At 48.7% G+C, this 27,474-nt stretch overlaps 1 protein-coding gene across 1 annotated transcript in view; it reads right to left on the bottom strand.

The window, feature by feature from the left end:
• Positions 1 to 27,474, bottom strand: part of LOC136633508 (uncharacterized) — a 767,630-nt gene that overhangs the window by 37,452 nt on the left and 702,704 nt on the right. The window lies entirely within an intron of this gene.

The raw sequence follows: 27,474 nt of genomic DNA, 5'->3' as shown, positions 1-27,474 counted from the left end.
GCGGTCTCAGGCTCTGACTCGGTCACAGCCTCCACCAAATTCACCCAATGTGCCGTCAGGGAGATATAGTGGCCCTGCCCGCCAGTACTTGTCCACGTGTCCGTGGTTAAGTTGACCTTCCCAGTAACCGCGTTGGTGAGGGCTCGATTGATGTTGCGGGAGATGTGCTGGTGTGGGGCTGGGACGGCACACCGGGAAAAATAGTAGCGACTGGGGACCGAGTAGCGTGGGACCGCTGCCGCCATCATGTTTTTGAAAGCCTCCGTTTTCCCAAGCCTGTACGGCAGCATCTCCTGGCTGATAAATTTGGCAATGTGCACGTTTAAAGCTTGAGCGTGCGGGTGCGTGGCGGCGTATTTGCGTTTTTGCTCCAACGCTTGCGCTAGCGACAGCTGGACGCTGCGCTGAGATACATTGCTGGATGAGGTCGAGGACAGCGGAGGTGAGGGTGTGGGTGCAGGATGGGAGGCGCTCGTGCCTGTGTCCTGAGAGGGGGCTTGGATGTGAGTGGCAGGTTGGGGCACAGTGGGAGAGGCAGTGGTGCTACCCGGAGGCGGTGAGCGGCCTTCGTCCCACCTTGTGGGGTGCTTGGCCATCATATGCCTGCGCATGCTTGTCGTGGTGAGGCTGGTAGGGATGACTCCCCAGCTGATCTTGGCGCGACACAGGTTGCACACCACTTTTCGTCGGTCGTCCGTGCTCTCAGTGAAAAACATCCACACCTTTAAACACCTAGGCCTCTGCATGGTGGCTTGGCACAAGGGGGTGCTTTGGGAAACAGTCGGGGGATTCTTCGCTCTGGCCCTGCCTCTACCCCTGGCCACCCCACTGCCTCTTCCAACCTGTCCTGCTGCTGCACTTGCCTCCCCCTCTGAAGACCTCTTCTCAGTTGGCTTATCAAACCAGGTGGGGTCAGTCACTTGATCGTCCAGCGGCTCTTCCTCCGAATCCTCTGTGCGCTCCTCCCTCGGATTTAATGCCCTTACTACTACCTCACTGATAGACAATTGTGTCTCTTCATCATCGTCCTCCTCACCCACTGAAAGCTTTTGAGACAGTTGCCGGAAGTCCCCAGCCTCATCACCCGGACCCCGGGAACTTTCCAAAGGTTGGGCATCGGTCTCGACAAACTCCTCAGGTGAGAGAGGAACCATTTTTTCCCAATCAAGGCAGGGACCCAAGAACAGTTCCTGGGAGTCTGCCTGCTCATCAGAATGTGTCATTTTCATGGAGTGAGGAGTCTGGGAGGAAAGAGAAGCAGCAACGAGAGGATTCAGAGTTGCAGCAGTGGACGGCGTAGAAGACTGAGTGGTCGATACATTGCTGGATGCATTTTCTGCCATCCACGACAGGACCTGCTCACACTGCTCTGTTTGTAATAAAGGTCTACCACGTGGACCCATAAATTGTGATATGAAGCTGGGGACTCCAGAAACTTGCCTCTCTCCTTATTCCGCAGCAGCCGGCTGCGATTCACCTGGACCAGAAACTCTGCCTGTGCCCACACCCTCACTTGGATCTCCGCGTCCTCGCCCGCATCCACGTCCTCTAGCCCTACCTGTACCCCTCAGCATGGTGGATTACGAATAGAGCAGACAGAGCGGTGTAAATAATTATGGAATTATTTGCGTACACTTTCACGCTGACAGCGGTATTGTAACGCTAACTCCAGGCAGAAACAAAGAATACGGAAGGCTACAAACAGGCCTAGCTGTGCAATACTGATGCACTGCAACTCCCACCAGACACCCAGTAAATGTCAGACGGTCAGAGGTAGCCCAACGAAGGAGCTTTTATTTTAAATTTTTTGAAAAAGAATAAAGGCTATATAGCGTGTATATGACTTTCCCTCTATCAGTGACTGTGGCCGTACGCTGTGCGTTAAGTTCACTGAAGACACAGGCCGATGTAAAAAATTATGGAATTATTGGCTTACAGTTAGAGGCTGACAGCGGTATTGTAACACAAACTGCAAGCAGAAAAAAATTATACGGAAGGCTGCAAATCGGCCTAGCTGTGCAATACTGATGCACTGCAACTCCCACCAGACACCCTGTAAATTTCAGACAGTCAGAGGTAGCTCTAAGAAGGAGCTTTTATTTTAAATTTTTTGAAAAAGAATAAAGGCTATATAGCGTGTATATGACTTTCCCTCTATCAGTGACTGTGGCCGTACGCTGTGCGTTAAGTTCACTGAAGACACAGGCCGGTGTAAAAAATTATGGAATTATTGGCGTAAAGTTAGAGGCTGACAGCGGTATTGTAACGCGAACTCCAAGCAGAAACAAAGAATACGGTAGGCTGCAAACAGGGCTAGCTGTGCAATAGTGATGCACTACAACTCCCACCAGACAACTTGTAAAATGCAGACGGTCAGAGGTAGCCTCAAGGGCTCCCACCCACTTGCATTAGCGATTTGCGATTTTTTTGCGCTGCGATAGAGTGCTAAAAATTTCTAGTTTGAAACAAATGAGTTGTAATGTGGCTATGCGCATTTGCGATTTTTTTTTTGCGCAGTGCGAGTGCGATTTTTTATCTATTGCAATTGCCCTATATTTGTGCGATGTCCGATTTCGCCCTCGCCCATGCAAGTCAATGGTTGGCTAAAAATTGCATCGCACATCGCAGAATTGCATGCGCGAATGTGTTGCAATTCTTTTCTCTATAATTGAGTTTAAAGTGTCTCTGCAATAAAAAAAAATAAAATAAATAAATAAATCGCAGGAAAGTCGCAATACATAGAGCTTTGCGATGCGGGTTTAGTGGGAGAAAAAAATCGCAGCGCAATCACACAAAAATTGCACGTTTGCAACTGCGATATCACAGCGATTTTAAAAACACCAGTGGGTGGGACCCCCAAGAAGGAGCTTTTTAAAAAAAATTTTTGAAAAAGAATACAGGCTATATAGAGTGTATATGACTTTTCCTCTATCAGTGACTGTGGCCGTATGCTGCGCCTGAAGTGCACGGCAGACACAGGCCGGTGTAAAAAAATATGGAATTATTGGCGTAAAGTTAGAGGCTGACAGCGGTATTGTAACGCAAACTGCAGGCAGAAAAAAATCATACGGAAGATTGCAAACAGGCCTAGCTGTGCAATAGTGATGGACTACAACTCCCATCAGACTACCTGTAAAATGCACACGGTCACAGGTAGCCCCAAGAAGGACCATTGGGGTTCTTGTAGACAGGATCCTACACTACCACTGTCCTTGTCTCAGCACCACTTTCCCTATACTCTGTATTACAGACTGCAGATTTAGAACGCTATAGCTGTTAAAATAGCCTGCACAGCCCGAGATGAAAAAAAAAAAAAAATTGGGGTACAAAACTGCTCCCAGCAGCCACAACAGTAATGCACACGGTCAGATGTGGCCCTAAGAAGGACCGTTGGAGATCTTGAGGACAGGATCCTACACTAACATTCTCCCTATAGCAGCAGCACTTTCCCTAATCTCTCCCAGTGCGTGTCTGAGGCGAGTCGCGGGCGGGACCACTTTAAGTACTAGGCGGTCACTTGATCTCACCAGCCACTCACTGCAGGGGGGTGGGAACACATTACAGAAGGAAGTGGTAATGCCTTCCCTGCATGTCTATTGGCTAAAAAATGGTGCTAAACATGCAGGGAAGGAAATAGAATTGACTCGAGAACCGCGTGGTGCTCGGCTCGAGCAACGAGCATCTCGAACACCCTAATGCTCGAACAAGCATCAAGCTCCGACGTGTGTGCTCGCTCATCTCTATTAGTCACCGCTACTGAGAACAATTCAGCTAATTAGCAAGGATAGAATATCAGAAAGAAAGACTATCTGAGTAGTGGGAAGTGTGCCAGCCCAGCGTGGGTTAACTGCTCTGCAGGAAAGATGGGAGACAGAAGGTATATGTAGGAGCAGTAACATTGGAGAGTATCAAATGAGGAATAAATAGGACTTATCGGAGTGGGGAACTTAAAAATGATCATCTGATGTACCTAATAGCAGGGAGAGAGTTTATTATATAGCCACGAGGGGAATGCTACGGAAGAGGGAATATTCCTTAGAGGATAAGGACAGTAACTAAGTGCGTATAAGGGTTATCCATCAGACAGGGAGAAACATCATTTTCCTCTGTGCTGGTATTAACCCTAATGATGTGAAAACCTTTCCCTCTCGTTCCATGCAAATCTATCCAATGCTTGCTGGACAAAATAATAATAAAAAACAGGTAGGGGGAGGGGGGAACCCTCTAACCACCCATTACAGTCTTAAAAAGCGCTGTCTCTTCCCTTTGTTTCTTTTCTCTTTCTTTAACTCCCTTTTATTAATGTGGGATATGAGATATCACATATATTGGTACTTACTCCCCCTTATCAAGTCCTGCAATGCCTTATCATAGCGATCATAGGTGCTATTATACAAGTCCCCCAAAGGGACACAAATTGTGTAAAAAAAGAGATAAAATAATGTAATTAAAAGAAAAATGTAAAAAAAACCTAAAAAAAACCCTCCTTTTTTGTGCTTTATCCCATATTAGCATTAACATTTTTTTTTTAAATAATTAAAATCCCACATATTTGGTATTGTATCCGTAACAACGTGTACAATAAACTAAACACGCTTTTTTATCCCGCACAGCAAAAAGTGTAAAAAAACAGCAAAAAACAAAGCTTATTTTTTTTTATTCTGCCTGACGAAAATGCAATAAAAGTGATCAAAAAAACGTTTGTACCTAAAAATGGTACCAATAAAAACTATAGTTCATCTCACAAAAAATAAGCCCTCTCAGAGGCTCCGTCCATGGAAAAATAAAGAAGTTCTTCTATATATATAAAATTGAATGTATGCGTGTGTGTGTCTGTTTGTCCGTTTTCCTTTATGCGCTACTACACCATTCATCCGATCGCCATGAAACTTTGGGAAGTTGTTGAGTGCACTCCTGGGAAGATTATAGGCATAGTACAACTATCCTATGATAAATGGCGCGCGTGCAAGCGTCGTCAACAGTTACACCCCCCGCGTAGATCGTTCGATTTCCATCATTGCCACTAATTCTCTCATTTCCCGATGTCGTAGAAACATGAAATTTGGCACGAGCATTGACTATGTCATAAATAGGAAGAGGTAATAGGTCCCAACTCGATTATTCAATTCTAGCGTAAAAGAATTAGCGTCCAAATTTTACGTACGGAATCTAATTCTCTCACTTTCCAATGTCATGGAAACTTGACATTTGGCACGAGCATTGATTATGTCATAAGTAGGAAAAGTTAATGGGTCCCAACTTGATTATTCAATTCTAAGCGCCAAAGAATTAGCGTCCAAATTTTACGTACGGAATCAAATTTTCTTACTTCCCAATGTCATAGAAACTTGAAATTTGGCACGAGCATTGATTATGTCATAAATAGAAAAAGCTAATGGGTCCCAACTCGATTATTTAATTCTAAGCGCGAAAGAATTAGCGTCCAAATTTTATGTACGTAATCTAATTTTCTCACTTCCCAATGTAATTTGGCACAAGCATTGATTATATCATAAATAGGAAAAGTTAAAGGGGTTGTCTCGCGGCAGCAAGTGGGGTTATACACTTCTGTATGGCCATATTAATGCCCTTTGTAATGTACATCGTGCATTAAATATGAGCCATACAGAAGTTATACATTTACCTGCTCCGTTGCTGGCGTCCCCCTCTCCATTACTACGTCTAATTTCGGTGTCTTCTTACTTTTTTAGACGCGCTTGTGCAGAAGGGTCTTCTCCCTTCTGCTCGGTCCGGGCACGAGCGGTGTTCTGGCTCCGCCCCCTTCTACGCATCATCGCGTAGCTCCGCCTCGTCACGTGTGCCGATTCCAGCCAATCAGGAGGCTGGAATCGGCAATGGACCTGACAGAGCCCACGGTGCACCATGGGAGAAGACCGCAATGCATCCCTGGGAAAGGACCGGTGGCCATCTTTGGAAGAAGTTTTATAAGTTGCTGAAACTCTGGAACTGTGAGTATAAACCGTCTTTAAAAACCATTTACACTTGTGCATAGTAATGTTTGCTTTAGAAGGGGGACTGGGCAAAAAAACAAATAAAATTCACTTTTCCCTCGGGACAACCCCTTTAATAGGTCCCAACTCAATTATTCAATTCTAAGCGCCAAAGAATTAGCATCCAAATTTTACGTATGGAATCTAATTTTCTCACTTCCCAAAGTCATAGAAACTTGAAATTTGGCATGAGCATTGATTATGTCATAAATAGAAAAAGCTAAGGAGTCCCAACTCGATTATTTAATTCTAAGCGCGAAATAATTAGCGTCCAAATTTTACGTACAGAATCTAATTCTTTCACTTCCCAATGTAATTTGGCACGAGCATTGATTATGTCATAAGTAGGAAAAGGTAATGAGTCCCAACCCAATTATTCAATTCTAAGCGCCAAAGAATTAGCATCCAAATTTTACGTACGGAATCTAATTCTTTCACTTCCCAATGTAATTTGGCACGGGCATTGATTATGTCATAAATAGAAAAAGCTAATGGGTCCCAACTCAATTATTCAATTCTAAGCGCCAAAGAATTAGCATCCAAATTTTATGTACGGAATCTAATTTTCTCACTTCCCAATGTAATTTGGCACGAGCATTGATTATATCATAAATAGGAAAAGGTAATGAGTCCCAACCAGATTATTCAATTCTAAGCACCAAAGAATTAGCGTCCAAATCTTACGTACGGAATCTAATTCTCTTACTTCCCAATGTCATACAAACTTGAAATTTGGCTCCAGCATTGATTATGTCATAAAAAGGAAAAGGTAATGGGTCCCAACTCGATTATTCAATTCTAAGCGCAAAGGAATTAGCGTCCAAATTTTACGTATGGAATCTAATTCTCTCAGTTCCCGATGTCAAAACTTGAAATTTGGCACGAGCATTGATTATGTCATAAATATGAAAAGCAAATAAGTCCCAACTCGATTATTCAACTCTAAACGCAAAAGAATTAGCGTCCAAATTTTAGGTCCGGAATCTAATTCTCTCACTTTCCAATGCCATAGAAGCTTGAAATTTGGCACTAGCGTTGATTATGTCATAAATAGGAAAAGTAAATGGGTCCCAACTCGATTATTCAATTCTAAGCGCCAAAGAATTAGCGTCCAAATTTTATGTACGGAATCTAATTTTCTCACTTCCCAATGTCATAGAACTGAAATCTGGCACGAGCATTGATTATGTCATAAATAGAAAAAGCTAATGGGTCCCAACTAGAGATGAGTGAGCACCAAAATGCTCGGGTGCTCGTTGCTCGAGTCGAACTTTCCATGATGCTCGCGGGTTCGTTTCGAGTAACGAACCCCATTGAAGTCAATGGGTGACTCGAGCATTTTTGTATATCGCCGATGCTCTCTTAGGTTTTCATTGGTGAAAACCTGCAAAACCCAAGAAAGTGATGGAAACGACACAGAAACGGATAGGGCAGGCGAGGGGCAACATGCTGGGCTGCATTTCAGGTTCCCAGGTCCCACTATTAAGCTGCAAAAGCGCCAAGAGTGGGCCCCTCCTCCCCTTAAAATTTTTACTTAGGACAAACCCTCATTAGTAAGCCACACCTTAGCAAAGCACCACACTACCTCCAACTAAGCACAAGCACTGCCTGCGGGACACACTGCTGCCTCTTCTCCTGGGTTACATGCTGCCCGACCCACCCACACGACCCAGTGTCCACAGCGCACACCAAAGTGTCCCTGCGCAGCCTTCAGCTGCCCTCATGCCACACGCTGGCCTCATAGCCACACGACCCTCATGTCTATTTATAAGTGCGTCAGCCATGAGGAGGAACCGGAGGCACACACTGCAGAGGGTTGGCAGGGCCAGGCAGCGACCCTCTTTAAAAGGGGCGGGGCGGTAGCTCACAATGCTGTACAGAAGCAATGAGAAATCCAATCCTGTGCCACCTCCGTCAGGAGCTGCAAACGTGGGCATAGCAATGGGGAATCCATGTGCCACACAGTATTCATTCTGTCAATGTGTCGCATAGCTCAATTGACACTGCAAGGGGAAAGCCGTCTGCGCTCTGCCCCCTACCCAAGTCAGTCAGTGTGTTTGTGCCAGACAGGTCAAACACTGCGATGGGAACTAAGTTTGCACCAACAGCATAGGTGGGTCCTAGGAAACCCTAGATATGAACAAAAAATTGATCTGAGTGGCCAAACATGGCAGACTTGCACCGCGCCTACGACATAGAATCACAGAGGTGAGGAAAAAGAAAAAAACACATTCACTGAAAAAGCCAAAAATACCTGAAAGTCTGCAAAGCAGACACGGTCGCCATAGGCACGATCGCCATAAGGCAGGCACAATCGCCACCGGCACAATCGCCGTAGGGCAGACGCAATGGCCTTAAGCCCTGAAAATATGTAGTCAGCCAGACAATAATGTGTGGAGGAGCAGCTTGTTCCTGGCAGGCTAATATGCAGTCACCCACTCAACCCAGCCCAGTTTGGGGAGGAGTGACTGCATATACGAATAGCCTGCACATGTGAACGATACCAAAGTTGTCAGCCATAGATGGGTGGTGACCCACCATACAGGATATCAACCCTGGCTGATATGACAGCGGGTTGCCCTGTATCTCCAAGGTGGGCCACACTGGCTGACATCTTGGGCTCCCCCACCAACTAGCAAACTACATACAAAGATACTAATGCATACTAATAAAATGCGGGTGTTAGTACTGCATTTTGGCCAAAACGCATAGGCTGACGGACCGCGTCGAGGTCACACCGCTTCCGTCAGTACCTACGCTAACTCACAATAAATTACATAAAATCACAGAGGTGAGGAAAAAGAAAAAAACACATTCACTGAAAAAGCCAAAAATACCTGAAAGTCTGCAAAGCAGACACGGTCGCCATAGGCACGATCGCCATAAGGCAGGCACAATCGCCACCGACACAATCGCCATAGGGCAGACGCAATGGCCTTAAGCCCTGAAAATATGTAGTCAGCCAGACAATAATGTGTGGAGGAGCAGCTTGTTCCTGGCAGGCTAATATGCAGTCACCCACTCAACCCAGCCCAGTTTGGGGAGGAGTGACTGCATATACAAATAGCCTGCACATGTGAACGATACCAAAGATGTCAGCCATAGATGGGTGGTGACCCACCATACAGGATATCAACCCTGGCTGATATGACAGCGGGTTGCCCTGTATCTCCAAGGTGGGCCACACTGGCTGACATCTTGGGCTCCCCCACCAACTAGCAAACTACATACAAAGATACTAATGCATACTAATAAAATGCGGGTGTTAGTACTGCATTTTGGCCAAAACGCATAGGCTGACGGACCGCGTCGAGGTCACACCGCTTCCGTCAGTACCTACGCTAACTCACAATAAATTACATAAAATCACAGAGGTGAGGAAAAAGAAAAAAACACATTCACTGAAAAAGCCAAAAATACCTGAAAGTCTGCAAAGCAGACACGGTCGCCATAGGCACGATCGCCATAAGGCAGGCACAATCGCCACCGACACAATCGCCATAGGGCAGACGCAATGGCCTTAAGCCCTGAAAATATGTAGTCAGCCAGACAATAATGTGTGGAGGAGCAGCTTGTTCCTGGCAGGCTAATATGCAGTCACCCACTCAACCCAGCCCAGTTTGGGGAGGAGTGACTGCATATACAAATAGCCTGCACATGTGAACGATACCAAAGATGTCAGCCATAGATGGGTGGTGACCCACCATACAGGATATCAACCCTGGCTGATATGACAGCGGGTTGCCCTGTATCTCCAAGGTGGGCCACACTGGCTGACATCTTGGGCTCCCCCACCAACTAGCAAACTACATACAAAGATACTAATGCATACTAATAAAATGCGGGTGTTAGTACTGCATTTTGGCCAAAACGCATAGGCTGACGGACCGCGTCGAGGTCACACCGCTTCCGTCAGTACCTACGCTAACTCACAATAAATTACATAAAATCACAGAGGTGAGGAAAAAGAAAAAAACACATATTCACTGAAAAAGCCAAAAATACCTGAAAGTCTGCAAAGCAGACACGGTCGCCATAGGCACGATCGCCATAAGGCAGGCACAATCGCCACCGGCACAATCGCCGTAGGGCAGACGCAATGGCCTTAAGCCCTGAAAATATGTAGTCAGCCAGACAATAATGTGTGGAGGAGCAGCTTGTTCCTGGCATGCTAATATGCAGTCACCCACTCAACCCAGCCCAGTTTGGGGAGGAGTGACTGCATATACAAATAGCCTGCACATGTGAACGATACCAAAGATGTCAGCCATAGATGGGTGGTGACCCACCATACAGGATATCAACCCTGGCTGATATGACAGCGGGTTGCCCTGTATCTCCAAGGTGGGCCACACTGGCTGACATCTTGGGCTCCCCCACCAACTAGCAAACTACATACAAAGATACTAATGCATACTAATAAAATGCGGGTGTTAGTACTGCATTTTGGCCAAAACGCATAGGCTGACGGACCGCGTCGAGGTCACACCGCTTCCGTCAGTACCTACGCTAACTCACAATAAATTACAAAAAATCACAGAGGTGAGGAAAAAGAAAAAAACACATTCACTGAAAAAGCCAAAAATACCTGAAAGTCTGCAAAGCAGACACGGTCGCCATAGGCACGATCGCCATAAGGCAGGCACAATCGCCACCGGCACAATCGCCGTAGGGCAGACGCAATGGCCTTAAGCCCTGAAAATATGTAGTCAGCCAGACAATAGGCCTCAGCCCATAGCTTCAGCAATCCTAGGCAGGAAGCGGACTTTCACTGCACCCAGGACATAGGCCTCTGCACAAACCCTCAACAATCGCGGGCCTACAGCGGACTAAAATGCTAGCGTAGCTGTGCACATCTCATTAGCGCTGTATTGCTCCTGTAGTTTGTCCCAATGCAGTGCCCCGGATAGTAGAGCTAACGTCAGATTAAATACAGGTGGGCTTCGGCCCACACTGCATGCCCCAGTCTGACCGGGGTTTTTTATAAATAGTCACAGGCAGGTACAACTTCGCAATGGGAATTCCGTGTGGACCCAAAGCATGGATGGCTCCCTGGAACCCACCGGCGGTACATAAATATATCCCATTGCAGTGCCCTGGACAGCAGAGCTAACGTCAGATTAAATGCAGGTGGGCTTCGGCCCACACTGCATGCCCCAGTCAGACTGGGGTTTTTTATAAGTATACACAGGCAGGTATAACTCCCTAATGTGAAGTCCGTGTGGACCGCCAGCATGGAAGGGTCCCAGGAAGCCACCGGCGGTACATAAATATATCCCATTGCATTGTCCAGCACAGTTGAGGTAACATCAGATTAAATGCAGGTGGGCTTCGGCCCACACTGCATGCCCCAGCCTGACCAGCATTTTTAATACATAGACACAGGCAGGTACAAATCCCTTATGTGAAGTCCCTGTGGACCGACAGCATAGGTGGCTCCCTGGAACCCACCGGCGGTACATAAATAGATCCCATTGCAGTGCCCTGGACAGCAGAGCTAACGTCAGATTAAATGCAGGTGGGCTTCGACCCACACTGCAAGCCCCAGTCAGACTGGGGTTCTTTATAAGTAGACACATGCAGTTTCAACTTCGTGTGAACCGACAGCATAGGTGGGTCCAAGGAAGCCACCGGCGGTACATAAATATATCCCATTGCATTGCCCAGCACAGCTGAGGTAACGTCAGATTAAATGCAGGTGGGCTTCGGTCCACACTGCATGCCCCAACCTGACCGGGGTTTTTAATACATAGACACAGGCAGGTACAAATCCCCTATGTGAAGTCCCTGTAGACCGACAGCATGGGTGGCTCCCTGGTACCAACCGGCGGTACATGAATAGATCCCATTGCAGTGCCCTGGACAGCAGAGCTAACGTCAGATTAAATACAGGTGGGCTTCGGCCAACAATGTTTTCATTGTTGGAGGAGGAGGACGGGGATGTTTTTGAGGCAGTACGTGTCCTGTCCCAGTGTCCGTGGGTATATGCACCTTCCCAGTGACCACGTCGATGAAAAGTTGTCGCGCCTGTGGAACCTAGTAGCGCGGCCTCGCCACCATCATGTCTTTGGGAAGCCTCCGTTTCCACTACTCTGTAACATTGCAGTAGCAGCAGTATAGGCAGAGCTGAGAATTAGTAAGATTTCAGCGGTAAAAGTATGCACAAACCCCTGTAACATCTCATTGGCAGCAGTGATGACAGACCCTACTGACATTTCATTTGCAGCAGTATACACAGACCATAATAACATTTCAGTAGTATCAGTATAGACAGACCCCAGTAACAGTTCCGTAGTATAAGTCTAGACAGACCCCAGTAACATTTCAGTTCCAGCAGTATTGACAGACCCCAGTAACATTTCAGTAGTATCAGTTGCGATATACTCCAGTCACATTTCAGTTCCAGCAGTGCAGACAGACCCTATTAACAGTAACGTCTAAGCAGTATGGGCAAAGCAGCAGATTCACATTTCCCTGGCAGGGGTGTAGGGAGAGCATAGTATTGGTAAGATTTCAGTAGTAGGAGTATAGACAGGCCCCAGTAATAGAAACGTTGAAGCAGTATGGGCAAAGCAGCAAATTCACATTTCCCTGGCAGCAGTGTAGGGAGAGCATAGTATTGATAAGCTTTCAGTAGTAGCAGTATAGACTGGCCCCGGTAACAATAACGTAGAAGCAGTATGGGCAGAGCCCACTATTAGTTACATTTCTGTTACAGCAGTATAGACCTGCCCGAGTAACATTTCCGTTGAAGCATTATGGGCAGAGCCCAGTATTAGTAAATTTACAGTAGTAACAGTATACACCAACCAAGGTAACATTTCAGGAGCAGAAGTATCGGCAGACCGAAGTAACATTTCTGTTGCTGAAGTATAGTCAGACTCCTGTAGCATTACTGTGGCAGAAGTATAGGTAGGCAGAACAGAGTTACATTTCTGTAGCAAAAGTGTAGGCCAACCGCAGACACAGTGGTGTACCATGAGTGCAGGCGAAGCCCATAAAAATTACTTGGATTACATTGTTGGCGAGGGTCTGAAAAATTGTTGTACCGACAGTACAAATGTACCCCAGAAACATTGCCCATGCCCAACCCAGAGGGCAGGTGAAACCCATTAATCGCTTAGCGTACTGTGGCTTAATTTTTAACTAGGCCTGGAAGCAGCCCAGTCTAAAAAACAATTGGTTCAGGTGGAAGTTTTGAATGCTTAAATGAGAATTGAAACAGATAAATATTATTTAGAAAAGTTATATGAGCCTTTTGGCCCACAGAAAAATTGCCCGTTCGCGGTGATTACGAGAGGTTTCAGGAGGAGGAGCCGGAGGAGGAGGACAATAATCATACACAGATTGACAAAGGTCTTTAGGTAGCGCTGCTGTCTGCTGGTGGAGAAGAGAAGTCTGGGGAAATCCAGGCTTTGTTCATCTTTATGAGTGTAAGCCTGTCGGCGCTGTCAGTTGACAGGCGAGTACGCTTGTCCGTGATGATTCCCCCAGCTGCACTAAACACCCTCTCTGACAAGACGCTAGCCGCAGGGCACGCCAACACCTCCAGGGCATACAGCGCGAGTTCGGGCCACGTGTCCAGCTTTGACACCCAGTAGTTGTACGGAGCAGAGGCGTCACGGAGGACGGTGGTACGATCTGCTGCGTACTCCCTCACCATCTTCTTACAGTGCTCCCTCTGACTCAGTCTGGACTGGGGAGGTGTGACACAGTCTTGCTGGGGAGCCATAAAGCTGGCAAAGGCCTTGGAGAGTGTTCCCCTGCCTGCGCTGAACATGCTGCCTGATCCCCGCGCCTCCCCTTCTACGTGGCCCTCGGAACTGCGCCTTCTGCCACTAGCGCTGTCAGATGGGAAGTTTACCATCAGTTTGTCCACCAGGCCCCGGGGGTATTGCATCAATCTCAAACCCCTTTCCTCTTCGGGAATGAGAGTGGAAAGGTTCTCCTTATACCGTGGGTCAAGCAGTGTATACACCCAGTAATCCATAGTGGCCAGAATGCGTCTAAAATGAGGGTCACGAGAAAGGCATGCTAACATAAAGTCAGCTATGTGTGCCAGGGTACCTGTACTCAACATATGGCTGTCCTCACTAGGAAGATTACTTTGAGTTTCCTCCTCCTCCTCCTCCTCAGGCCATACACGCTGAATGGATGAGAGGTAAGCAGCATGGGTACCCTCTGCAGTGGGCCCAGCTGCCTCTTCCTCTTCAGGCTCCTCCCCCTCCTCCTCCTTCTCCTCCACGCGCTGAGATATAGACATGAGGGTTCTCTGACGATTCAGCGACATACTATCTTCCCCCGCCTCCGTTTCCGCCCGCAAAGCATCAGCCTTTATGCTTTACAGGTAACTTCTCAACAGGCATAGCAGGGGAATGGTGACGCTAATGATTGCAGCATCGCCGCTCACCATCAGGGTGGACTCCTCAAAGTTTCCAAGGACCTGGCAAATATCTGCCAACCAGGCCCACTCCTCTGTAAAGAATTGAGAAGGCTGACTCCCACTTCGCCTCCCATGTTGGAGTTGGTATTCCACTATAGCTCTACTCTGCTCATACAGCCGGGACAACATGTGAAGCGTAGAGTTCTACGGTGTGGGCACATCGCAAAGCAGTCGGTTCACTGGCAGATTAAACCAATGTTGCAGGGTGCGCAGGGTGGCAGCGTCCGTGTTGGACTTGCGGAAATGTGCGCAAAGCCGGCGCACCTTTCCGAGCAGATCTGACAAGCGTGGGTAGCTATTCAGAAAGCGCTGAACCACCAAATTAAAGACGTGGGCCAGGCATGGCACGTGCGTGAGGCTGCCGAGCTGCAGAGCCGCCACCATGTTACGGCCGTTGTCACACACGACCATGCCCGGTTGGAGGCTCAGCGGCGCAAGCCAGCGGTCGGTCTGCTCTCTCAGACCCTGCAGCAGTTCGTGGGCCGTGTGCCTCTTCTCTCCTAAGCTGAGTAGTTTCAGCACGGCCTGCTGACGCTTGCCCACCGCTGTGCTGCCATGCCGCGTGACACCGACTGCTGGCGACGTGCTGCTGCTGACACATCTTGATTGCGAGGCAGAGGTTGCGTAGGAGGAGGAGGAGGAGGGAGGTTTAGTGGAGGAAGCATACACCGCCGCAGATACCACCACTGAGCTGGGGCCCGCAATTCTTGGGGTGGGTAGGACGTGAGCGGTCCCAGGCTCTGACTCGGTCCCAGCCTCCACTAAATGCACCCAATGTGCCGTCAGGGAGATATAGTGGCCCTGCCTGCCTGTGCTTGTCCACGTGTCCGTTGTTAAGTGGACCTTGGCAGTAACCGCGTTGGTGAGGGCGCGTACAATGTTGCGGGAGACGTGGTCATGCAGGGCTGGGACGGCACATCGGGAGAAGTAGTGGCGACTAGGAACTGAGTAGCGCGGGGCCGCCGCCGCCATCATGCTTTTGAAAGCCTCCGTTTCCACAACCCTATGCGGCAGCATCTCCAGGCTGATAAATTTGGCTATGTGCACGTTTAACGCTTGAGCGTGCGGGTGCGTGGCGGCGTACTTGCGCTTGCGCTCAAACACTTGCGCTAGCGACGGCTGAACGGTGCTCTGACAGACATTGGTGGATGGGGCCAAAGACAGCGGAGGTGAGGGTGCGGGTGCAGGCCAGGAGACGGTAGTGCCTGTGTCCTGAGCGTGGTGTTGGATCTCAGTGGCAGGTTGGGGCACAGGGGGAGAGGCAGTGGTGCAAACCGGAGGCGGTGAACGGCCTTCGTCCCACCTTGTGGGGTGCTTGGCCATCATATGTCTGCTCATGCTGGTGGTGGTGAGGCTGGTGGTGGTGGCTCCCCGGCTGATCTTGGCGCGACAAAGGTTGTACACCACTGTTCGTCGGTCGTCTGCACTCTCAGTGAAAAACTGCCAGACCTTTGAGCACCTCGGCCTCTGCAGGGTGGCATGGCGCGAGGGGGCGCTTTGTGAAACAGTTGGTGGATTATTCGGTCTGGCCCTGCCTCTACCCCTGGCCACCGCACTGCCTCTTCCAACCTGCCCTGCTGCTGCACTTGCCTCCCCCCTCTGAAGACCTGTCCTCAGTAGGCTTAGCAAACCAGGTGGGGTCAGTCACCTCATCGTCCTGCTGCTCTTCCTCCGAATCCTCTGTGCGCTCCTCCCTCGGACTTACTGCAATTACTACTACCTGAGTGATAGACAACTGTGTCTCATCGTCACCGTCCTCCTCACCCACTGAAAGCTCTTGAGACAGTTGCCGGAAGTCCCCAGCCTCATTCCTGGACCCCGGGAACTTTCCAAAGGTTGGGCATCGGTCACGACAAACTCCTCCAGTGGGAGAGGATTCTGAACCATTGCTGCCCATTCTGGGCAGGGGCCTGAGAACAGTTCCTGGGAGTCTGCCTGCTCCTCAGAATGTGTCATTGTAATGGAGTGAGGAGGCTGGGAGGAAGGAGGAGCAGCAGCCAGAGGATTCAGAGTTGCAGCAGTGGACTGCGCAGTACTCTGGGTGGTCGATAGATTGCTGGATGCACTTTCTGCCATCCACGACAGGACCTGCTCAAACTGCTCATTTTCTAATAAAGGTCTACCGCGTGGATCCATTAATTGTAAGATGAATGTGGGGACGCCAGAAACGTGCCTCTCTCCTAATCCCGCAGCAGTCGGCTGCGATACACCTGGATCAGGAGCTCGGCCTGTGCCCACACCCTGACTTGGGCCTCCGCGTCCTCGCCCGCGTCCACGTCCATGTCCTCTAGGCCTACCCCTACCCCTCAGCATGGTGTATTACCAGTAGTGCAGAAACAGAACGCTGTAATTAAATGTGCCGCTTATTGGCCTGTGGTTGGAGGCTGACTTCGCTTACGGAACGCACAACAAAGCCAGGAAAGAATTTTATGCAAGCGTGCTGTAACACTTAGCTGGCTGCGTATTAATTAGGACTACTACCCCCAGCACAGACGCAGTACACTGAGGACGATCACAGGCAGCCCAAATAGAAAGTTTTTTCCCAAATTGTTTTGGAAAAGCCCACAGCCTATATAGACAGTATATCTCTTTCACCTTTTTCACTGTCCCTGCCTCACCACTACTTGCCCTAAACTATGTAAAATTACTGCAGACTGTTTCCCTCTGGACAGGATGACAGCGGTGATGTAACGGCCAACGCAGAGCCAGGAAAGAATTTTGCGCAAGCCTGCTGTAACACTTAGCTGGCTGCGTATTAATTAGGACTACTACCCCCAGCAGAGACGCAGTACACTGAGGACGGTCACAGGCAGCCCAAATAGATTTTTTTTTCCCCAAATTGTTTTGGAAAAGCCCACTGCCTATATAGACAATATATCTTTTTCACTGTCCCTGCCTCACCACTACTGGCCCTAGACTATGTAAAATTACTGCAGACTGAGGACGCAATGCTCTACAAAGTCGATATACAAAAAAAAAAAAAATGTGCAACACTGCAAAAAGCAGCCTCAACAGTACTGCACACAGTCAGATGTGGCCCTAAGAAGGACCGTTGGGGTTCTTGAAGCCTAAAATCACTCCTAACACTCTCCCTATAGCAGCTCCAGCATCAGCAGCACTTTCCCTGATCTCTGTCAGAATGCATCTGTGGCGAGCCGCGGGAGGGGCCGATTTATATACTCTGGTGACACCTGATCTCGCCAGCCACTCACTGCAGGGGGGTGGTATAGGGCTTGAACGTTGCAGGGGGAAGTTTTAATACCTTCCCTGTCTTTCTATTGGCCAGAAAAGCACGCTAAGTGAAAGTAACTTGAACATCGCGTGGTGCTCGTTTCGAATAACGAGCATCCCGAACACGCTAATACTCGAACGAGTATCAAGCTCGGACGAGTACGTTCGCTCATCTCATCGTAAACAATTTAGGCAATTCCAACAATATAAATTGGGGTACCTGGCTAGGCTAAGTCCCTAATCCCCAAGTCACATTGGGGAAATAGTATTCTCACATAGTCCTCAAGGGCTGAAATTGTCTGTCTTTGTTTGGTGTGCCCTATGGGCTATATTTTAATGAATTATAATAAAATTTAGTTTTAATTATTTAATCTATACTGTGCAGTGTTTCAGATGAGGTCTAACCAAGGAAGAGTAGAGGGGGATAATTACTTCAAGTGATCTAGACTTTATGCTTCTCCTAATACATCCCAGAATTGTGTTTGCCTTTTTGGCTGCTGCATTACATTGTTGACTCATGTTCAGTCTGCGATCTATTATTATAACCAAGTCTTTTTCACATGTGCTTCTACTTAGCTCAATTCCTTCCATTCTGTATGCACTTTTTACATTTTTATTGCCCAGATGTTGAACCTTGCATTTCTTTCTGTTAAATAGCATTCTGTTAGTCACAGCCCCCACTGTTCTAGCTTTTCTAGATCTTTTTGAATGCTCTCTCTCTCTCTGTTCTCGTATGTTAGTGTTATGGACAACTAGTGTGGACTAGAGATGAGCGAGCACACTCGTCCAAGCTTGATGCTTGTTCGAGCATTAGAGTACTCGGGATGCTCGTTACTCGAGACAAACACCACACGGTACTCGAGTCAATTCCATTTCCTTCCCTGCATGTTTAGCGCCATGTTCTAGCCAATAGACATGCTGGGAAGGCGTTACCACTTCCTGCTGTGACGTGCCTGCCCTATCCCAGCCCCCAGCAGTGAGTGGCTGGCGGGATCAAGTGACCACCGAGTATTTAAAGCGATCCTACCCGCGGCTCGCCTCAGACACACGCTGTAGAGGTGAGGGAAAGTGCTGCTGCTGATATAGGGAAAGTGTTAGTGTAAGATCCTGTCTTCAAGAACCTCAACGGTCCTTCTTAGGGCCACATCTGACCATGTGCATTACTGTCGTGGCTGGCTGGGAGCAGTAGTGCACCATTTTTATTTTTTCATCTCGGGCTGTGCAGGCTATTACATCTATAGCGTTCTCAGTCTACAGTCTATTATACAGAGTATAGTTAGACCATTCTGTGTGTGCAGTGCATTAGATAGAGGTCTCACCGCTAAACAGTACTGTAATATTTCCTGGGCCACTGCAAAGTATTTCAGCTCTGCCGCTGTGCAGAGCGTCTCACAATACCCTTACCTTGGTGAGGTTGAGATAGCCGCAGTTACCAGCACTATCCACTGGCTTTAGAGTCTTCTTTCACTCCACACAGCCTCTATTATCTACAAGTCTCTGCGAGCAGTAAATTACCCCTAGGTATCAGCGCAAGACAGCGGGTTAATTTTTTCAAGTCACAGCATAGAGCCTCCGCTATCTACAAGTCTCTGTGTGCGGTGAATTAAGCCACAGTTGTCAGTGCTGTACAGTGGGGTAATTTATTTGGGCCCTGCTCTATTCTTAATCCCCCATGATGTGGAGTAGGGGTAAGAGAACGTGAACGCGGATGAGGACGCAGACGTCCAAGCAAGGGTGTCAGCACAGGCCGAGTTCCTGGTCCAGGTGAATCATAGCCCGCTGCTGCGGGTTTAGGAGAGAGGCAAGTTTCTGGGGTCCCCTGCTTGGTATCCCAATTTATCAATTTATGGGTCCGCGTGGTAGACCTTTATTACAAACAGAGCAGTATGAGCAGGTCCTGTTGTGGATGGCAGAAAATGCATCCAGCAATGTATCGACCACCCAGTCTTCTACGCAATCCACTACTCCCGGACTAGGGACTGCAACTCTGAATCCTCTGGCTGCTGCTCCTCCTTCCTCCCAGCTACTCACTCCATGAAATTGACATATTCTAAGCAGGCAGACACCCAGGAACTGTTCTCGGATCCCTGCCATGAGTGGTAAAAAATGGTTCCTCTCTCAACTGAGGAGTTTGAGGTTAGAGAGGCCAAAACGCGAGTGCGCAAATGTCCGGTCTGCCTGCGGGATCCACTAGATACCAAAGTGGATTCAGCGATGAAAAAGGCCTGGGAGATGGCGGCCCTGACCATTAAAGCTAACATCACGGCCACATCTGTGGCAAGGTCTATGACGGTCTGGCTGGACCAGCTTCAGACGCTGATCTCCCAGAGGGGCTCTAGGGAAGACATCTCCAACTGCCTTCCCCTCCTCCAACAAGCAACCGGATTTCTGTCAGACGCCTCTATGGAGTCGGTGAGGTTCGGGGCAGCCCTCTCTAACACAGCCAGGCGGGCCGTCTGGGTTAAGGCCTGGACAGGGGATAACGCATTGAAGAACAGGCTCTGTTCCCTGCCCTTCCAGGGACATAGAATCTTTGGGCCTTCCTTGGATACCCTCCTGGAGAAGGCATCGGATAAAAGCCAGGGACTACCAACGGAGAAGTCATTCAAGCGGCCTTCCTCCTCCTACCCTCCATCCTTTATTCCCTCTAGAACAGACAAGGGAAAAGGGAAAACTGGACGCTAGTCCTATCCCAAAGGTGGAAAGGGTGAGAATCCGCCTGCCAAGACCCTGCAAGCAGGGGGTAGGCTGATGGGGTTCGCCCTTAAATGAAATGAGGTGACCTCCAATCCCTAGGCCTTACGCCCAGTCTCAGAAGGCTATAAAATTGAATTTTCCTCCTCTCCTCCCCGGAGGTTCGTGGTCACCCCCTACCAGTCACCCTCGTCCGCTCAGGCCCTCCAGTTGGGGGTGCAGGAGCTGTTGTCCCTAGGGGCCATCACTCAGGTTCCCACAGAAGAACGTTTCAAGGGGTGCTACTCCCCCTTGTTTCTCGTTAAAAAACCCAACGGGTCTTATAGAACCATCATTAATTTGAAATTCCTAAATAAATCTATCTCATATCAAAGGATTAAAATGGAATCGGTGCGGTCAGCAATGCCCTTATTCGCACCAGATAGCGTCATGGCCACCGTGGACTTAAAGGACGCCTACTACCATGTCCCTATACACACAGATTTCCAGCAGTTTCTGCGATTTGCCCTGGTGATTGATGGGTCAGTCTCTCACTTCCAGTTTACGTGCCTGCCGTTCGGGATTTGCTCCGCACCCTGGGTGTTCTCCAAACTGGTGTTAGAGATGGTGGCGGCACTAAGGACTAACAAGGTGTTGATCGTCCCGTACCTCGATGATTTCCTGATCATAGCAGGATCAGCTTCAGGACTCCGGTTCCCGGTCAATCTCACACTCCGTCTGTTCGAATCACTGGGCTGGATCATCAACACCGTTAAATCTAGTCTCCTGCCCGAACAAAAGAAAAAATTCCTGGGAGTTATTCTGCATTCACACCGCCAGTGTTCATCCCTTCCCCTAGAAAGGCAAAAAGCGATCCTGGACGAGTGTCGGGCACTTTCTCTCGCCACCAAAGTCTCCCTTAGGAGAGGCATGAGGGTCCTCGGACTCATTACATCCTGCATCGGGGTAGTCCCTTGGGCCCAATTACATTGTAGAACCCTCCAGGACTTCATCCTGAGCAACTGGGATAAATCACCCGCTTCCCTGGATCAGATAGTCGTCCTTTCCCACAAGATAAAGTCCTCCTTGGAGTGGTGGATGTCCATTACCAACCTTGCCAGAGCCACGGTCTGGTACCCCGCATCCCCAGTATCCATCTTTACCGACATGAGTGCAACTGGCTGGGGGGCCCACTTAGGCCGTCATTACGTCCAAGGGGGCTGGAACCGGGAGGAAGCTACTCAGTCCTCCAACTACCAAGAACTTTGCGCTGTCTGGAAGGCCATTCGGGGCCTCGAGACAGAGATCAGGGGTAGACACATTAAGATCTTCTTGGATAATGTAACAACTGTGTCCCTAATTCGCCACCAGGGATCCACGCGGAACCCCCAACTCCAAGACCTGGCGGCGAAAGTTCTCGGGTGGATAGAGCAGCGGACACCTTCCGTCACAGCGTTCCACGTGAGGGGCCCAGAGAACTCCATGGCGGATCATCTCAGCCGCAGGAAGATAGATCCGGGGGAGTGGAATCTACATGCACACGTATTGCAGCTAATTATAGAAAGATGGGGGACACCGCAGGTGGACTTGTTCGCCTCTCGGGAAAACACCAAGTGTCCCCGTTTTGTTTTCCAGGGGAGCAGATGGGGGCTCCCTGGGAATAGACGCACTGTCCCAGGCTTGGGATTGGGACCTTGCATACGCCTTCCCACCCATCCCCCTGATCCCTCTGGTCCTAATGAAAATTCAGGGGTCCCCAGGCTCCGTTATCCTGGTAGCCCCTTTCTGGCCCAAGAGACCCTGGTTCCCGCACCTGGATGCTCTCTCGACACAGGATCCTCTACATCTGCCGCAGAGAGACGACCTCCTTCAGCAGGGTCCTCTGATATGCCCAAAGGTCTGACAGTTCAGACTGGCGGCCTGGAAGTTGAGCGGGTAAAATACCTGAGCCAGGGCCTATCAGGGAGGGTAACCACTACTTTATGTGAGAGCCTCAAAAGATCCATCAGAGATATATACACTAGGGTTTGGAATACCTTCTCTAGGTGGTTGGGGCATAGTATCCATGACCTCCAACAGCCTGACATTAACAAGATATTGGAGTTCCTGCAGGATGGATTAGATATGGGGCTAAGACCTAGTACCCTTAAGGTCCAGGTGGCCGCCCTTGGAGCCTTCTTTGACTCCCCCTTAGGCGACCATAGGCTAATTAGGAAATATCTTAAAGGGGCAGTCAGACTCCACCCCTTTGTAAGGGAAACCATGCCCCCTTGGGACCTGAACCTAGTTTTACAGGCCCTCTGCGCACACCCATTTGAGCCCCTGGAAGATCTATCAGTTAAGATCCTCTCCTATAAGGTAGCTTTTCTAGTCGCCATCACATCCGCTAGACGGATTGGGGAGATCCAATCCCTCTCTATTAGGACTCCGTATATGACTATCTTCTCGGATAAAATAGAGTTCAGACCTGACCCCTTTTTCCAACCTAAAGTTCTCACAGACTTCCACAGAGAACAGCGCATAGTCCTTCCTTCCTTCTGCCAGGAACCCGTAACACCATGGAACAGAGGTTCCATAATCTAGACGTTAGATGAGCAATCCTGAGGTATTTGGAGGTCACACATTCCTTCAGGAAGTCTAACAACCTTTTTATTCAATTTCAGGGTCCACGCAGAGGAGGGGCCGCTACTAAAGACTCCTTAGCGCGTTGGGTCAGGAGGGCTATAGAAGCCGCATACAGATCCCAGGGGATTCCACTCCCGGGCAACGTTAAAGCCCATTCCACTAGGGCGGTCGCCTGTTCCTGGGCGGAGAGAGCCCAGGCGACAACCGACCAGATCTGCAGGGCCGCCACATGGTCGAGCACTCATACCTTCACTAAACACTATCGCCTGGACCTGGGGGCCAGCCATGATATGGCCTTTGGGCGGAAGGTGCTACAGGCAGTGGTCCCTCCCTAAAGCCCTTGCTTGTTGGCACTTCTCCAGGTGTATGCTGTCAGGATGACGAGGGGAAGACAGAAATTAGGTCCTACCTGATAATTCCTTTTCTTGAAGTCATCCTGACAGCATAGGGGCTTTTCCCTCCCCTTGAGTTATGTTTTACGTGAAGTAACGTATTGTACTATGATTTCTGTATTAAAAAATATTGGTTAAGCAAAGCCGGGTCACTGTAGTTATTTGGTACACACTGGTGAGCCGGTGGTGGGAGTTACCTTTTGTGTTTTTCCGCTTCCTGTCCCAACAGGTGTCCAGCGGACAACCTCCAGGTGTATGCTTTTAGGATGACTTTAAGAAAAGGAATTATCAGGTAGGACCTAATTCCTGTCTTTTCGCTGCAACCAGAGAAAAAAGCATTCTCTGTCACCGGAAAAAAAGGGGGAATTAGCTTTGTCAATCACTCTCGGATATTATTACTCCTCCTCCTCCTCCTAAAACAGCATGTCATCACGCTGAACTGCCAATTTTTCTGCGGCCCAAAAGGCTCTGTTTTTAATTTTTTTACAATTTTGTAAAAGTTTCTAAAGTATTGATACTTTAACAGAAACCAATTTTTTTCACAGGACTGCCTCCAGGCTCTCTTACAAATTAAGCAACAGTGAGCTGTATCTTTAAAAAATGTTTCTGGGTTTCACCAGCCCTCTCTTTTGAGCAATTTTTGAGGGGTGCACTTGTACTCTTGGTACACCAATTTTTCTGGCCCTCGCCTATACTGTTATCTAACTAATTTTTCCGGCCTCCGCCTACACTCATGGTACACCAATGTTTCAGGGGTTCGCCTTTACTCTTGCTACAGAAAAGTTACAGGGGTCTGCCAATACTTTTGCTACAGAAATGTTACAGGGGTCCGCCTATATTTTTACTACAGAAATGTTACTGGGGTCTGCCTATACTTCTGATACAGAAATGTTACAGGGATCTGCCTATACTTCTGCTACATAAATGTTACAGGGGTCCGCCTATACTTTTGCTACAGAAATGTTACTGGGGTCTGCCTATACTTCTGCTACAGAAATGTTACAGGGGTCTGCCTATATTTCTGCTACAGAAATGTTACAGGGGTCTGCCAATACTTTTGCTACAGAAATGTTACAGGGGTCCGCCTATACTTTTGCTACAGAAATGTTACTGGGGTCTGCCTATACTTCTGCTACAGAAATGTTACAGGGGTCTGCCTATATTTCTGCTACAGAAATGTTACAGGGGTCTGCCTATACTTTTGCTACAGAAATGTTACTGGGGTCTGCCTATACTTCTGCTACAGAAATGTTACAGGGGTCTGCCTATACTTTTGCTACAGAAATGTTACTTGGGTCTGCCTATACTTTTACTACAGGAATGTTACAGGGGTCTGTCTATACTTTTGCTACAGAAATGTTACTTGGGTCCGCCTATACTTTTACTACAGGAATGTTACAGGGGTCTGCCTATACCTTTGCTACAGGAATGTAACAGGGGTCTGCCTATACTTCTGCTACAGGAATATTACTGGGGTCTGCCAATACCTTTGCTACAGAAATGTTACAGGGGTCTTCCTATACCTTTGCTAGAGGAATGGTACAGGGGTCTGCCTACACTATGGGTGCATAAAGACTTCCCATCGTGGTGTTTTACCTATCTGGCACAAATACACTGACTGACTAGGGCAGAAATGTGGGCTGAGACCGAGGTCCTTACCGGGGTGAAACTCTCCCATGTTTGGGCACTCTGATTTCTTCCTGTGTAATACTATCTTTGTGCACTCACAGCATAGGCGAGCCCAAGGAACTCAAAGACTTCCCCTTTTGGTGTTGAGCTATCTGACACCTACACTGAATGAATTGTGTGGGGACACATGGATTCCCCATTGCTATGTAACTCAGGGCACCTTGAGTCACACAAGGTGGGGGATGGGACCGAGCCTGACCCAGGGCCCGCTCACATACTTCCCACACAGACTATAGCGGGCCCTGGTCATGGTGTCTTGGCCTTGTAATGCCACCTCCCCCTCCTGCTTGGGGTCAGGGGATCAGCACTGGGCAACATGTATTTTCTCTCATGTTACCACAGTTATCTGAGGCACTGGTTTGGGCCCAAAAAAGGAACATTACTGCATTAATGAGAAGTTCACTGCTGTACTAGTATCGGAGTCTGCTTTATGCCCACGATTGCTGAGGGTGTATGCAGAGGTCGTGGTCCTCAGCGGAGTGAAAGTCTGCCATGTTTGGGCACTGTAATTGCTTCATGTTTAATACTTTCCTTGGGTTCCTTTGGCTCGCCTATGTTGTGGGTGCACAAAGACTTCCCATAGCAGTGTTTTACCTGTCTGACACAAATACACTGACTGACAAGGGCAGAAAAGTAGGCCGAGGCCCTTAGCAGGGTGAAATTCTGCCATGTTTGGGCACTGTAATTGCTTCATGTTTAATACGTTCCTTGGGTTCCTTTGGCTCGCCTATGCTGTGAGTGCACAAAGACTTCCCATAGCGATGGTTTACCTGTCTGACACAAATACACTGACTGACTAGGGTAGAAATGTGGGCCGAGATCCTTGGCGGGGTGAAACTCTGCCATGTTTGGGCGCTCTGATTTCTTTATGTGTAATACCATTTTTAAGTTCCTTGGGCTCGCCTATGCTGTGGGTGCACAAAGACTTCCCATAGCGTTGTTTTACCTGTCTTGCACAAATACACTGACTGACTAGGGTAGAAATGTAAGCCGAGGTCCTTGGCGGGGTGAAACTCTGCCATGTTTGGGCGCTATGATTTCTTCTTGTGTAATACCATCTTTGTGCACCGACAGCATAGGCAAGCCGAAGGAACTCAAAGACTTTCCATTGCAGTGTTGAGCTATCTAACACCTACACAGAATGAATTGTGTGGGGACAAATGGATTTCCCATTGCTATGCAACTCGCGGCACCTTGGGTCACACAAGGTGGAGGATGGGACCGAGCCTGACCCTGGGCCCGCTCACGTGCTTCCCTCACAGAGTATTGCTGCATTGTGGAGATGTGTAGAAGTGCTGGCACCTGAGTCCCCTTTATGCCCACGTTTGCGGCTCCTGACAATTTTTCCGATGGAGGTGGCAAAGGATTGGAATGATGATCAAACGTCAATTGATCATCAATTCTCAACAATATTGTGGGCTATCGCCCACACTTTCAAAGAGGGTCGCTGCCTGGCCCTGCCAACCCTATGCAGAATGTGTCTCTGGTTCCTCCTCATCCAGTACACGCTTATAAATAGACATGAGGGTGGTGTGGCTATGAAGCGAGTGTGTGACATGAGGGCAGCTGAACGCTGCACAGGGACACTTTTGTGTGCGCTGTGGATGCAGGATCGTGCGGGGGTTTTGGACAGCAATGCCAGCATGTAACCCAGGAGAAGAGGCAGCGGTGTTACCCACAGGCAGTGATTGTCCTTGGTTGAGTGATGCTTAGCTAAGGTGTGCCTTGCCAATGAGGGCTTGCCCAAGTAAAAATTGCTAGGGGGTGACGCCAGACTGTTGCCCCCATTTTGGCTTAATAGTGGGACCTGGGAGCCTCAGATGCAGCCATGCATGCTGACCCTGCTCTTCCCTATCTGGTACTGTGGTGTTTCCATGACTTTCTGAGGTTTTCCAGAGTTTCAGAAGTCATAACCTATGCGGAGCATCGGTCCCATTCAAAAATGCTCGAGTTGTCCATTGACTTCAATGGGGTTCGTTACGCGAAACAAGCTCTCGAGCATTGCGAAAAGTTCGACTCGAGCAACGAGCACCCGAGCATTTTGGTGCTCGCTCATCTCTAGTGTGGACCCATTGGACCAGCCAACTGGTTTGGCTTTGGGCTACTACCGGTGTGGCTGTCAGCTGATCCTTGGCGGATAGAGATACTGGTGTAAGGCACTTCGTACCTGACTGCACTATGAGCAATGACAGATGGGAATTCCATCCCTATGCTAGTAAGGGAGATGGCGGTACCTCTGCCTATAAGCAGGGTAGGCATCCTGATAAGAACGGGCCCACTGTCTTCCTCTTGGTTCTGACTATCCCTTAATGGTACATAGAAGGGAAGCACAGGACTGTCAGCAGACACACATATAAAAATATAATACAAACAGGAGATCTATGCTGAGTGACTGAGACAGGATCACACC

This window comes from Eleutherodactylus coqui, chromosome 6, assembly GCF_035609145.1.
Source record: "Eleutherodactylus coqui strain aEleCoq1 chromosome 6, aEleCoq1.hap1, whole genome shotgun sequence".
Classification (NCBI taxonomy): Eukaryota; Metazoa; Chordata; class Amphibia; order Anura; family Eleutherodactylidae; genus Eleutherodactylus; species Eleutherodactylus coqui.
The sequence above is the reverse complement of the archived record's forward strand: the minus strand, read 5'-3'. Positions and strand labels throughout refer to the sequence as shown.